The 13258-nt window shown below is 44.0% G+C and overlaps 1 long non-coding RNA gene across 2 annotated transcripts in view; it reads left to right on the forward strand.

Moving 5' to 3' along the window:
* Positions 1-10021, forward strand: part of LOC102152451 — a 34603-nt gene extending 24582 nt beyond the window's left edge. The window contains exon 4 of one of the 2 annotated variants that reach the window (XR_005380470.1): positions 9376-10021. This is a non-coding gene — a long non-coding RNA (uncharacterized LOC102152451). Of the gene's footprint in view, positions 1-5153; positions 5359-9375 lie in introns of those variants that run through there. The other variant, XR_005380471.1, reaches the window with a different exon arrangement.
* Positions 10022-13258: the final 3237 nt, after the last annotated feature.

A 13258-nucleotide genomic window follows, 5' to 3' on the forward strand; every position in this document is an offset into this window, starting at 1 on the left:
CTTAGTAAGACTGGAGAACTCTGATGGGATAAGGGTGTCCAACTGCCTGGCTCTCTTTCTCACAGCTGGAAGACCCAAACCCTGTAGACCCAGTAAGTCTGGATGCATGGGGCTGTGTTAACTTTCAGCTTGTTCTATACGAGTTTTTACTGTCCAGGGACCGTCACCATCACTTTGTCTTCCTCTTCTGACAGCAGAGCTTCTGGCTTCTCTTTGGCTAGGATATATGGCAAGGGGCTGGGGGAGGAAGCAATTAATTTTCAACACACATTTCTCTGACAAATAATGAAAACAGAAAGTGGTTGAGGATTCCCATCTTATAGAAGACAAGCACAAAGGGTCATTCACACATGTGACAACGTCCCTTCCTATCTGCTTCCTTTTCAATGTACTTTACGTGTTTTCCTGTGTTCAGAACTTGCTGAATCAACTCCCAAGGTAAGAATTTGGGGCCACTGCCCCATGGTCTGGAAGACAGGTGCCATTTGTCTCACTGAGGCTATGCCCCCAAGGGGGGCTGCTGTGCAACTCAGCATATTCCATGGTGGCCCCACACTTTCCCTGCCCTTCCCTCCCACCTTCTTCCTAAAATTTAGCCAACCACTCCTTCATTGGGAAGCAAAGATTAGGAAGGGGTAGACCAGTCCCCATTAATATTAATAATAATTCTTTTAAGTAAATAAGTTATGAATCTATAAAGCACACATAAATGAACCTTTTAACCTATAAGCAACCAGATATCTCTTAACTCCTTCAGATATGGTTTAGCAGGCTCTGATGGGGGACACATGTCCCAACACTCAAGAGTTTTCCCTGACTCTCAATCCTTGCATTGCATTCTTTTGGAGACCCCTGTCATCATCCCTACTGGGATTGCTCCATGAATTCTTTCTCCTTCCTTAAACTTTGTGCTTCTCACAAATTTACCACTCATGACATGGGCAAGACCTTTCTGAAATGAACGCTCCAAGCCTCTCATTTGACTCTTGCCACAAATTCCCCCTCCTTTTATAAAACAAGGTACACATTGTTTTTTATTTTAAAGATTTCATTTATTTATTTATTTACTTACTTACTTACTTACTTACTTATGAGAGACACAGAGAGAGAGGCAGAGACAAAGGCAGAGGGAGAAGCAGGCTCCATGCAGGGAGCCTGATGTGGAACTCAATCCTGGGACTCCAGAATCACGCCCTGAGCCAAAGGCTGATGCTCAACCTCTGAACCACTCAGGCATTCCCTGTTTTGTTTTTAAAGTGATGCTGTAAGTTAGCCAAAAAGCAAAAAATAATTTAATTATGATATTTAATGCTAGTATACTGGTACAATCTTATGCCACTAATACATGACCATCAAATTGTGCATTCTTTTTGATTCTATGAATGTGTGCATGTGGAGGGGGGTTGCAGATATTCATTACAGTGACATTTATGGTGGAAAAAAATTTGCTTTCTAAATGTACAGCAACAGGGAAAGAGTTAAGTTATGAGCATGCCCTCTTGCAAAGACTAATTGGAAAAAAAAAAGATTAATTGGAATAAGGATAGACTTATCCTGACTTAGACTGACACTATCCATTAGTTGGCCAGTGGCTGGCCTGGCAAAAAAAAAAAAAAAGATAAACTTAGCCTACTAGAGTCTTTCTCTCTTAAATTAAGCAATACCTGTTGCCAATTGAGAAGGGATTAGAGCTGGAACATCATCTAGAGCAGTGGTTCTCCAATTTTAATGTTCATGAGGATCACCTCAAGAGCTTGTTAAAATAGATTGTTGGGCCTGCAGAGTTTCTCATTCAGTAGTCTGGGTTTGGTCCAGACTGTTGCATTTCTAACAAGCTCCCAGTTGATTTTGATGCTGCTGGCCCGGGGCCACACTTGGAGAACCACTGATCTCGCCATTACCAAAGTGCAGTTGTTTCTAGAACATAGGCTTACAGACATGTGCAGAAGGGGAAGGACAGAGAAGCTCACAGGAGGAACTAAAGACCAACTGTGGCTCCTGACTACTTTCCATTTTTCATGAGCCCAGTGATACTTGGGTTCCTGATTTGAGATTCTATGTGACCTCTCTGTGTCTTTATGCTAAACTCCTCTCCATTTCACTTAACTTGAATGAGTCTCTTTGCAACATAAAAAGCCCATCTAGAACAGAGTTGAAAGAATATTATGGGGACATAGTGCATTATCCCAATTCCATTCCAACCCACTCCCTGTGTAACCAAGGTAATGATTTGGTACATATCTTTCCACATCTTTTTCTAAGCTCCGTATAAACATATATGCCAGAGTTTTACTATGTCTGTTAAGAAAATTAAATTGTTTTGAGTTAGCATTCAGATTCTGCTATAGACTGACACATGTTTCTTAGACAAGCTGAAGTTTCCTTCTCTTTTGCATAATGATCCCAAGGTGGGTGGCCCAAAACTAGCAAGGTGGTTCTGTCCTCTGAGGTCATCTTAGAATCCAGTCTTTTCCCATCTTGCAGGTCCACCATTCTTTTTTTTTTTTTTTTTAAGATTTTATTTATTTATTCATGAGACACACACACAGAGAAAGGCAGAGACATAGACAGAGGGAGAAGCAGGCTCCCTGTGGGGAGCCTGATGTGGGGCTTGAACCCAGAACCCCAGGATCATGACCTGAGTCAAACAAAGGCAGATGCTCAACCACTGAGCCACCTTAAACTTTTTTTAAAGATTTATTTATTGGGGCACCTGGGCGGTTCAGTCCATTAAGTGTCTACCTTCAGCTCAGATCCTGGGATGGAGCCTCGAGTCTGGCTCCTTACTCAGCAGGGAGTCTGCTTCTCCCTCTCCCTCTGCCACTCTTGTTCTCTCTCTCTTCTTCTCAAATAAAGATTAAATAAAAATCTTTTTAAGGAAAGGTTTATTTATCTATTTGAGAGAAAGCAGACTCTGTGCTGAGCACAGAGCCCTACTCGGAGCCCAATCTCATGACCCTGAAATCACCACCTGAGCTGAAACCAAGTTAAACACTTAACTGACTGTGCCACCCAGGCACCCCCATTTTTACTTGAATTTGAATTTCTCTGAGTGCAAGTGAAGTTAAAGGTATTATCATATCTTTATTGATGATTTGCATTTCCTTTTCTGAGTATTGCTAGTTCATATCTGTATCTATTAGGATCCCAGCAGGAAAGAGAATTCACCCCAGATGGTTCAAATAAAAAGACTGTGATGAAGGCACTACTCACAGATCTGCAGGCAGTACTAATAGGGAAAATACAAGATGAATAGCTAGCGAGTCACCCAGAGATGAAACAGCCGGAAGTTATTACTGCCTCCGAGGGCTGAAGAGACAAGACAGGGAACTAGAGGGAGCACTGAACCATGGAGGAAAATCTCTCCTCTGAGAGCTGTGGAGATGGAAGCACTTAGCTTCTGCCAGACAAATATCATCAGAAGGGGAAAATATCACAACTTTTCTCTCCTTCAGCCCTCCAGTCTCCCACTGGTTCTTCCTTTGGCCAAATCAATAGGCAAGGCAGCCTGCAAGGATTCCAAATGACCAGTCCACAGGGCAACCTCCCAAGGAACAGATGCAAGCAAACGCGGTGGAGAAGAGATACGCAGAACAAGCAGAATTAAAACAACATAGTATCTTTTGTGCCCTTTTTCTATGGATTGTGTGTCTTTTCCCTATCAATTGGTGAGAACTTTTCAAACATTAGGGCTATTAATCCTTTGTCTCTAAAATACATGCAAATGATTTCCACAGTCCATCACTATCGATTGACTCATCTATAATTTATTTTTCCATGTAAATAATTTTAATGGCTTTGGATTCTACCTTGTATCAGACAGTCTCCACCTTGACCTTGAGGTTTCACAAATCATCTCCTACATTCTTTTCAAAAAGTTTTCTTTTTTTAACTTTTGCACCTTTGATCCCTATTGATTTATTTTTGCACAGGGCATGAAGAGTCTAGCTATTTTCTTCCAGATAAAGAGCCAGGCATGCTAGCCATGGTAACCATACTTTCTCCATTTATTTTTTTTTTAAGATTTTATTTATTTATTCATGAGTGACAGGGAGAAAGAGGCAGGCAGAGGGAGAAGCAGGCTCCATGCCGGGAGCCTGATGTGGGACTCGATCCTGGGACCGTGGGATCACGCCCTGAGCGCCAGATGCTTAACCGCTGAGCCACCCAGGTGTCCCTACTTTCTCCATTTAGATAAAATCACAACTTTGTCATATAAGTTTAGGATATATATACTTAGATTTATTTCTGAGCTTGCTGTAACATCCTTTCACTGCCTTCAGTGAATAGTGTGCTGGGGAGTACTGGATAAAAGCATTTAAAAATCTGCAAGGAAGAATTCAAGTCTAGAAAATGAGTGAATGGCTAAAAAATTCATGTGAAAAAAATTTTTCAGTAGCCTTGATATATTACATGCTAAAAATTTCTATAATGTTGACTATTTGTTCAAAAAAGTGGGCGGGGGATCCCTGGGTGGCTCAGCGGTTTAGTGCCTGCCTTTGTCCCAGGGCGTGATCCTGGAGTCCCAGGATCAAGTCCCACATCGGGCTCCCTGCATGGAGCCTGCTTCTCCCTCTGCCTGCATCTCTGCCTCTCTCTGTCTCTCATGAAAAAATAAATAAAATATATTTTTAAAAAAAAAAGTGTGGGGGTTCCTGGGTGGTTGAGCACCCAACTCTTGGTTTCGGCTTGGGTCATGCATGATCTCAGGGTTATGAGATTGAGCCTCACATTGGGCTCTCTGCTCAGCACAGACTCTGTTTGGGTCTCTCTCTCTCTCTCTCTCTCTCTCTCTCTCTCTCTCTCCCCCCTCTGCCCCACCCCCTGGGCTCTCTCTCTCTCTCTAAAAGAAATAAATCTTTTTTAAAAATGTATATTATCCTTAGAACAGATAAATACAAATTAAATTTGAAAACATAGTTATGTTCTACTACTCTAAAATAATAGCTATTTTTAGTATTTTATCTTCTATCCTTTATCTGTATAACCTAAAGATCATCCCCCTAATTATCATAAATTCATTGGTTCGCTGAGAACATTTCAATTTGCTTTGTTTTTTGCCTTTACTTAACTCCCTCACCCCTGCACTTTTGCCTCACGGTTGTTCCTAGAACACTCTCACCAGCCATTTCTTTCTTTTTTTTTTTTTTCAGCCATTTCTTCTCCAGAAGCCTCCGGCCTCCCGCCCCTTGCCTACCTTTCTCTCTCTGACCTCATTGCTCATCTCCACCAGTTTCTGCCCTTTGCTCTCTCTTCCCCCTTCACTTGCCCTATGCAATTAAAACTTCATCTTTCTTTATTGGAAGAGCAATGCTGTATTACTCATCTCACTCCAATCCGGGCCCTGAGCTCTAGATTGCTATACCACCAGAGTCTAGAAAGTGCGTGGCAAAGCAAATATCGCTCACTTCCTGAGGATTTCTGCCTCCAGCATTTTTTTTTTTTAATTTATTCATGGGAGGCACACAGAGAGAGGCAGAGATATAGGCAGAGGGAGAAGCAGGTTCCCCGCCGGGAGCCCGAGGTGGAACTCGATCCCAGGACCCTGGGATGCAGACCTCAGCCAAAGGCAGACACTCAACCACTGAGCCACCCAGGTGCCCCTTCCTCCAGCTTTTTAAAGCAACAACTTTCTCTCCCTCCTCCCTGGGCGTAGTTCTTAGAGTTGTGATCACAGCTTATGTACATACCAATTTGCATTCTACTTTCATTTGATGTTAGTTCATCAAAGGTACACACATATCACTTAGATGTTTTATAAGCTGTTTTCTCATCATGCGTCTTATCTTTAAAAACTATATAATTCCATCATGTAGAGATGACATAATTGGCAATAATTTCTCTAGCTTCGAACCATAAGACATTTCTACATTCTTTTTTTGTTGGGGAAAATTTGTTATATATATATTTTTAAAGATTTTTATTTATTCGTAAGAGACACAGAGAGGCAGAGACATAGGCAGAGGGAGAGGCAGGATCCCCATGGAACTCGATCCCAGCACCCCGGGATAATGACTCAAGCAAAGGCAGACACTCAACCACTGAGCCACCCAGGCGTTCTGATTTGTTATATTTTTAAACAATTAAATCTGTCTTTCTGTCAAATTATTTTCTAGCAGTTTACATTTAAAATTTTTTGTTAAGTAGGCTCAATGCTCAATGTTGGGCTGAAACTCATGACCCTGAGGTCAAGAGTTGTGTACTATACCAACTAAGCCAGCTGGGTGACCCTCTATCGATTTATTTTCTGAAAGTAATCCCTGGGAATATGCAAAATATTGAAAGAAGAGTTAATTTTTAAATTATTTTTATTTTATTTTTATTACCCTTGATAGGTATTGTTAAACTTTATACAATTCTACAAATTTATAATGCTATCTGTAATGAATATTTCTCTATAGTCTCATCTCCGTTGAGTTTTGTGTTTTCAAAGTTCCACATTTATAGATGCAAATTACACTCTGTTTTTATTCCCATTTCATGTCCTTGATTGCCAGGACTGTTGAAAAGTTTGTCGTTTATTTGAAATTTGTATTTTCTTTTCAACCACTGTGGACTGGGAAGCCAGTGGGCAGCATGCGCTATGTTTTCTTGTTGCTCCTTAACCAGTGTTAGGCAGTGAATCTTGAATCCTCTGTGCCTCTGGGTTTCCATCAATTGCACTAAATTTTGACCTATTGGTCTGACTGGTGTCAGATGAACTTCTTGGTCCTCTTTTTTAACAATCTTGGGCTTCACCAGATGTCCGAAGGCAGCCATGAGATGGAGGAGGTGACAGCTGCCACCTTCACAGGCAGAGCCAAGGAAGACAGTTGATTGACTTCTTGATACTGTTATTCACACTTCAGAGAGGGCAGATGTTGATCCTTGTTTGATCACATCTGTTATAACTATTTACTCCAATCTCTTCTTTATAGATTTTATATGTAGATATTTGTAAGTTTCCCTATGTTCCAGCAGTCCAATTGTTCCCTTATTACTTACTGATTTATGTTAGAACATAGTAGAAGATAGTTAGGACTTTAAGAATTGGAATTCCAGGGATCCCTGGGTGGCACAGCAGTTTGGTGCCTGCCTTTGGCCCAGGGCGCGATCCTGGAGACCCGGGATCGAGTCCCACGTCGGGCTCCCAGTGCATGGAGCCTGCTTCTCCCTCTGCCTGTGTCTCTGCCTCTCTCTCTCTCTCTGACTATCATAAATAAATAAAAATTAAAAAAAAAAAAGAATTGGAATTCCACCATTCTTAGTCTTGTTCTGTCACTGGGTTACTGAGCAGATCTCATGGTTCTCTGAGCCCTCTTCCCTCTGCAAGGGCTTGACATCATGGGCAATGGCACAGAGCACACAGGGTCTGAGGAGGGTTAAATGACATAAGACATAAAATACCCTGAACCCCACAGGTGCAGTGAAATGGCCAATATTTAGCCTGGATACACCATAATGGCCATACAGGGAGACACTGAAACACATTCATTCTGTAAGAATGTGCATTTCTGCAAGGGAATCAATCCTTGCAGGAGGAAAATCATAACCATCAACAGGAAAACAAGAAACCCTGAGTTCCACTGCTATACTGGCTGCATGAGCCCTTTTAGCTATAGTTTAGGAAAATTGAAAATGAGCACTCATACCCGGGGAGGCCTTTCCCTAGCTCCAGGTCAGATTGCACTGCCTCCTGGACCCACTGAACAGCCCTCAGAGCCCGCTGCCCTCTGTACTGTTCCTGCACCTGCCAGGCCAGCTCTAAGTAAAGCCCTGCCAGCATTTTCCCTTTCATGTTGTACATTCGAAATATCCACTGTTGGGAAACCTGGGTGGCTCAGCAGTTGAGCGTGTGCCTTTGGCTCAGGGTGTGATCCTGGGGTCCTGGATCGAGTCCTGCATCAGGCTCCCTGCATGGAGCCTGCTTCTCCCTCTGCCTGTGTCTTTGCCCCTCTCTCTCTGTGTCTCTCATGAATAAATAAATAAAATCTTAAAAAAAAAAATATCCGCTGTGATGGCCTCCAGCCTTGATGAGATACCTGGGTGGTCCAAGTTCTCTCCTGATGTGCAAACTACCGCTTGCATTAGCATTCTGGATACAGATTTAGATAGATGGGGAGTGATCTGCCTCTAACCCTGTCCCCCCCACAGCCGTTTTACTTGTAATGCTTGATTTTGCAGAATAAAAGGTTGATCAGGAATGTGTAAGTGTTGGGTGCTAGTATCTACAGCCTCACACCCTCTTGTTCATACCTTCAATCCCGACTTTGTTTGGGGGCACAATTCCACACAGGCTTCCGCCTGTCTCCTGTGGTCATGCTTTACCCCCTGAACCCCACGGGGCTCCTCTAATCTCATGTGGAGTGGCTGCAGGAGCGTGCTCAGCGCTGGCTCTTGTGCAATATAGAGGTACAAGGGTGTCGGGATCCCTGGGTGGCGCAGCAGTTTGGCGCCTGCCTTTGACCCAGGGCGCGATCCTGGAGACCCGGGATCGAATCCCACGTCGGGCTCCCGGTGCATGGAGCCTGCTTCTCCCTCTGCCTATGTCTCTGCCTCTCTCTCTTTCTCTCTCTGTGACTATCATAAAAAAAAAAAGGGGGTGTTATGACCCCTTGGGGCAACCCTCTGCCAAGGCTAGATGGGAGTCAATGGATGAAGACTTAGAAATGCTTCTCCCTTTCATCCCTCAGACAGTCACTTTGAGGCATATTCTGTATGGTTCCTCAGAAATACCATTGGCATCAGAGCCCAGTTGCCCACAGCAGGGACCAACACAAGTGGCTTGGCTTGCCCTCCCTCCCTGGCCAAACTCCCCAGCTCCTCACTTCCCCAGGAAAGCACCTACACCCATGTCCTTGTGTCAGGCTTTTCTTTCTGGAAAAATTAAGGTACTATGTGCTGCATGAATTTATAATACACAATCCATGGTTTTACAATCTTCTCTTTCTGTCATTTGCCATAAGGCTTAACGAAGTCTTCAACATTATTCTGGAAATCTTCTTTGTTTCTCAAATGTGTTCTGTGGCTTTAATATACAATGGATAACCACAATTCAAAAGGACAGCAAATAGTTTATTTAATCCCCAAACAGCATGCTTAAATGTTCCAGTGGAAGTCCAGCCAATACTGGCAATTGAATGTTTTCTTGATAAATTTAGATATATTTCACCCATTTTGGCGATGTTGGGGGGCCAGATCCTGGTCAAACATTCACGCTACACTGTACTATATTGTGCACAGTGGGAACTATAGTTTCAAATTGGAAATGTCCCCCTGGTAGTTACCCTCATCAGGGGTTACAGTTAGTTGGATCAGGAAAATGCACTTGACATGTATAAGGTAAATTGGTTTCAAGTTCTGTAACCTCTTTAACAAGCAGCTTGTCTCACACAGAAATCCTGAATGAAGTCAGACTGACATCTGGGACCCTTGGGGAGAACCACTGCCCACTTTTGAGTGGTAACCAGAATTAACATTACTGCAGCCTTTATCCTGAGCACCAGGGACAGGTGAGGTGGGCCTGGTGACCAACACCATGGAGGACCTGACAAGACATGTGGCCTCTCACAGTGGCATCAAAGTTGTTGTTGTTGTTGTTGTTGTTGTTGTTGTTTTTAAGATTTTATTTACTTATCTGAGAGAGACAGAGAGCGAGCACAAGCAGGGAGAGGGGCAGAAGGGGAAGGAGCAGCAGACTGCCTGCTGAGCAGGGACCCCAATGCCGGGCTCATTCCCAGGACCCAAGCCTAAGGTAGACGCTTAACTGGCTGAGCCACCAAGGCACCCCATCACAGCGGCATTGAAGTCTTTTTATCAGCCTTCCTCTCCCTTTTTCTTTCTTGCCTAAAGTAGTCTGGCTTATTCTGCTTGGTAAATGAGCAAATAATGGCGTAGGTAATAGAAAACAGGTAAAAAGGACATCCCTGAGGGATCCCTGGGTGGCACAGCGGTTTGGCGCCTGCCTTTGGCCCAGGGCGTGATCCTGGAGACCTGGGATCGAATCCCACATCGGGCTCCCGGTGCATGGAGCCTGCTTCTCCCTCTGCCTGTGTCTCTGCCTCTCTCTCTCTCTCTCTCTCTGTGACTATCATAAATAAATAAAAATTTAAACTTTAAAAAAAAAAAGGACATCACTGAACTTGAAAATTTGTGCTTAGCTTTAATTCACGTGGAGATCATCTTACTGCCTTAACGCAATGACCGCTTTGTACTACAACAAGTGTACTGTGTAAAATTAGAGCAAACCAGTCCCCCAATGTACAAGTCCTTTCTCAGTTTAAGGAAGGTGACTCTGAAGGCTTTTTCGAATTCTTTGAGTTTTTAAGAATAGAATGCTCTGGGCAGCCCAGGTGGCTCAGCAGTTTAACGCCTGCCTTGGGCCCGGGGTGTGATCACGGAGTCCCGGGATTGAGTCCCACGTCGGGCTCCCTGCATGGAGCCTGCTTCTCCCTCTGCCTGGGTCTCTGCCTCTCTCTCTCTCTCTCTCTCTCTCTCTCTCTCTCTCTCTCTCTCTGTTTCGCATGAATAAATAAATTTTTAAAATCTTAAAAAAAAAAAAAAGAATAGGATGCTCTTTTTAAGGAGAACAGGCAAGGTGGCGGAAGAGTAGGGTCCTCAACTCACCTATCCCCACCAACTTACCCAGATAACTTTCTTTTTTTTTCTTTAAGATTTTATTTATTTATTCATGAGAGACCCAGCCCTGGAGAAGCAGGAACTTTAAAACTCCACACCGGATTCTTCCCAGACAGAAAAGTGCTCAGCAGGGAAACCCGACAGAACCGCAGGAGGGGCAGTGGGGCCTCCAGGGTCCGGGGTCACTAACAGGAGGGGCACCCGGGGAGAGCGCCCCACACACCCGGGCCCATCTCGGTAAAGGGCTGGAGCACCCGGCGGGGCCTCGGGGAGAAGCCGGGGGGGCAGGCGGGGGCTCCCAGGGAGGGGGCTGCGTCCTGCTGCCTTTGGGGGCCTCGGCCCCAGGAGCGCGATCCCAGCGGCACGGCCCTGGAGCCCAGGGTGCGAGGCACACAGCCCAGGATCCTGCACTCCCCCTGGGACAGGCGGAGGTGGGGAGGGCCCAGGACAACGAGGACGCTCCTGCCCCGGGAGCCCCCGAGCTGCGCAGGTCAGTGCCCCCCGCCCCGGAGCATCCAGGCCCCTGTGGACTGGGAGCTGCGGGAGTTACTGCGGGAGCTGACTCCAGGGCTGGAGGGCTGGCTGCCGCCAGTGGTGGCGTTCCTCCTTGTTGCACCCTGTGCCTGGGAGAGGCAGGGCTGCCAGGGAACAGAGGCCTCCCGGGGTCAACAGCTCCCACAGAGCTTGGCACCTGGCAGGGGGTGGGGCAGCTCCCCCAGGTACACACACCTGAGAGTCAGCTCAGCAGGCCCCTCCCCTAGAAGACCAGCTGCAAGGACGGGAAGAGCAAGTTGTTGACCAAGCAGCACTGGAAAGCTCCAGGGCCAAGGGATAATCAAGGGAATATGATATATAGAACTAGAGGGTTCCCCCCCCCCTTTAAATTCTTTTTTCCTTTTTCCATTACAACTCTTTTTTATATCAGACTAAAAATTTCCAATATTTTTTCCCACCTTAACTACAATATTGTACCACCTCTTCATTTTTAAGATTCTTCCTTTTTGACTTCATATTTCTACAATTATCAGTCCTAGATATATTTTCCACTTCTAGATTCCCTTAAACATACTCAACTTAATTTTGGGAGATATACAAGATATGTTTATTTTGTTTTGTGTTTTTTGTTTTCTCTGCCTCATTTTGTTCTACAATGGTGGAAGTTAATACCTTCTAAAAAATGACCAGTATACACCCAGAACCAAGTGGTATATATACCATGCTGGTTCATTTAGTGAGATTCCTCATTCCCATTCTCCTCCCCTCTTTTATTTCATCTATGTTTTGGCGGTCAATGTTGGGGCTTTCTATAAGTGTTGCTGGTTTATATAAATTTGGGACTCAGAATCTTCTAACATACAGAATTTAATATACTCAGAAACAAGAGGATCACCCTCTAGAACCCCTCAGATAGACTACATTCTCCCTCCACTACAACTTCGTCACCACCACCACCTCCCAGATCCCCCCTTTTTTCTTTTTTCTTTTTTCTTTTTCTTTTCTTTTTTTTTTTCTCTTCTTCTTTAGGATTCTTGGCCTTTTATTTTTTACTACTTTGTTTTAAAATTTGTTTTTCACTTTAGTGGTCCTTTTACTTTATTTTGTTCTGATCTTTGTTTTCAATTTCTGGTCTCTGACGTGGGCAGAATCATCTAGGGTAAAATTTACTTAGGTTGTGGTTGATATTCTTGACGCAGCCCATTCATACAACCACTCTGCATTGAGCAAAATGACTAGAAAGAAGAACTCGCCACAAAAGAAAGAATCAGAAACAGTGCTCTCTGCCACAGAGTTACAGAATTTGGATTACAATTCGATGTCAGAAAGCCAATTCAGAAGCACAATTATAAAGCTACTGGTGGCTCTGGAAAAAAGCATAAAGGAATCAAGAGACTTCATGACTGCAGAATTTAGATCTAATCAGGCCGAAATTAAAAATCAATTAAATGAGATGCAATCCAAACTGGAGGTCCTAACGATGAGGGTTAATGAGCTAGAAGAAAGAGTGAGTGACATAGAAGACAAGTTGATGGCAAGGAAGGAAGCTGAGAAAAAAAGAGAAAGACAATGAAAATACCATGAGAAAAGGTTAAGGGAAATAAATGACAGCCTCAGAAGGAAAAAATCTACCTTTAATTGGGGTTCTAGAGGGTGCCGAGAGGGGCAGAGGGCCAGAAACCATATTTGAACAAATTATAGCTGAGAACTTCCCTAACTTGGGGAGGGAAACAGGCATTCAGATCCAGGAGATAGAGAGGTCCCCCCCCTAAAATCAATAAAAACTGTTCAACACCTCAACATTTAATATTAAAACTTGCAAATTCCAAAGATAAAGAGAAGATCCTTAAAGCAGCAAGAGACAAGAAATCCCTGACTTTTATGGGGAGGAGTATTAGGGTAACAGCAGACCTCTCCACAGAGACCTGGCAGGCCAGAAAGGGCTGGCAGGATATATTCAGGGTCCTAAATGAGAAGAACATGCAGCCAAGAACACTTTATCCAGCAAGGCTCTCATTCAGAATAGAAGGGGAGATAAAGAGCTTCCAAGATAGGCATAAACTGAAAGAATATGTGACCACCAAACCAGGTCTGCAAGAAATATTAAGGGGGACTCTGTAAAAGAAAGAGGAAGCCCAGGGATCCC

Source organism: Canis lupus, chromosome 28 (genome assembly GCF_011100685.1).
Source record: "Canis lupus familiaris isolate Mischka breed German Shepherd chromosome 28, alternate assembly UU_Cfam_GSD_1.0, whole genome shotgun sequence".
Taxonomy (NCBI): Eukaryota; Metazoa; Chordata; class Mammalia; order Carnivora; family Canidae; genus Canis; species Canis lupus.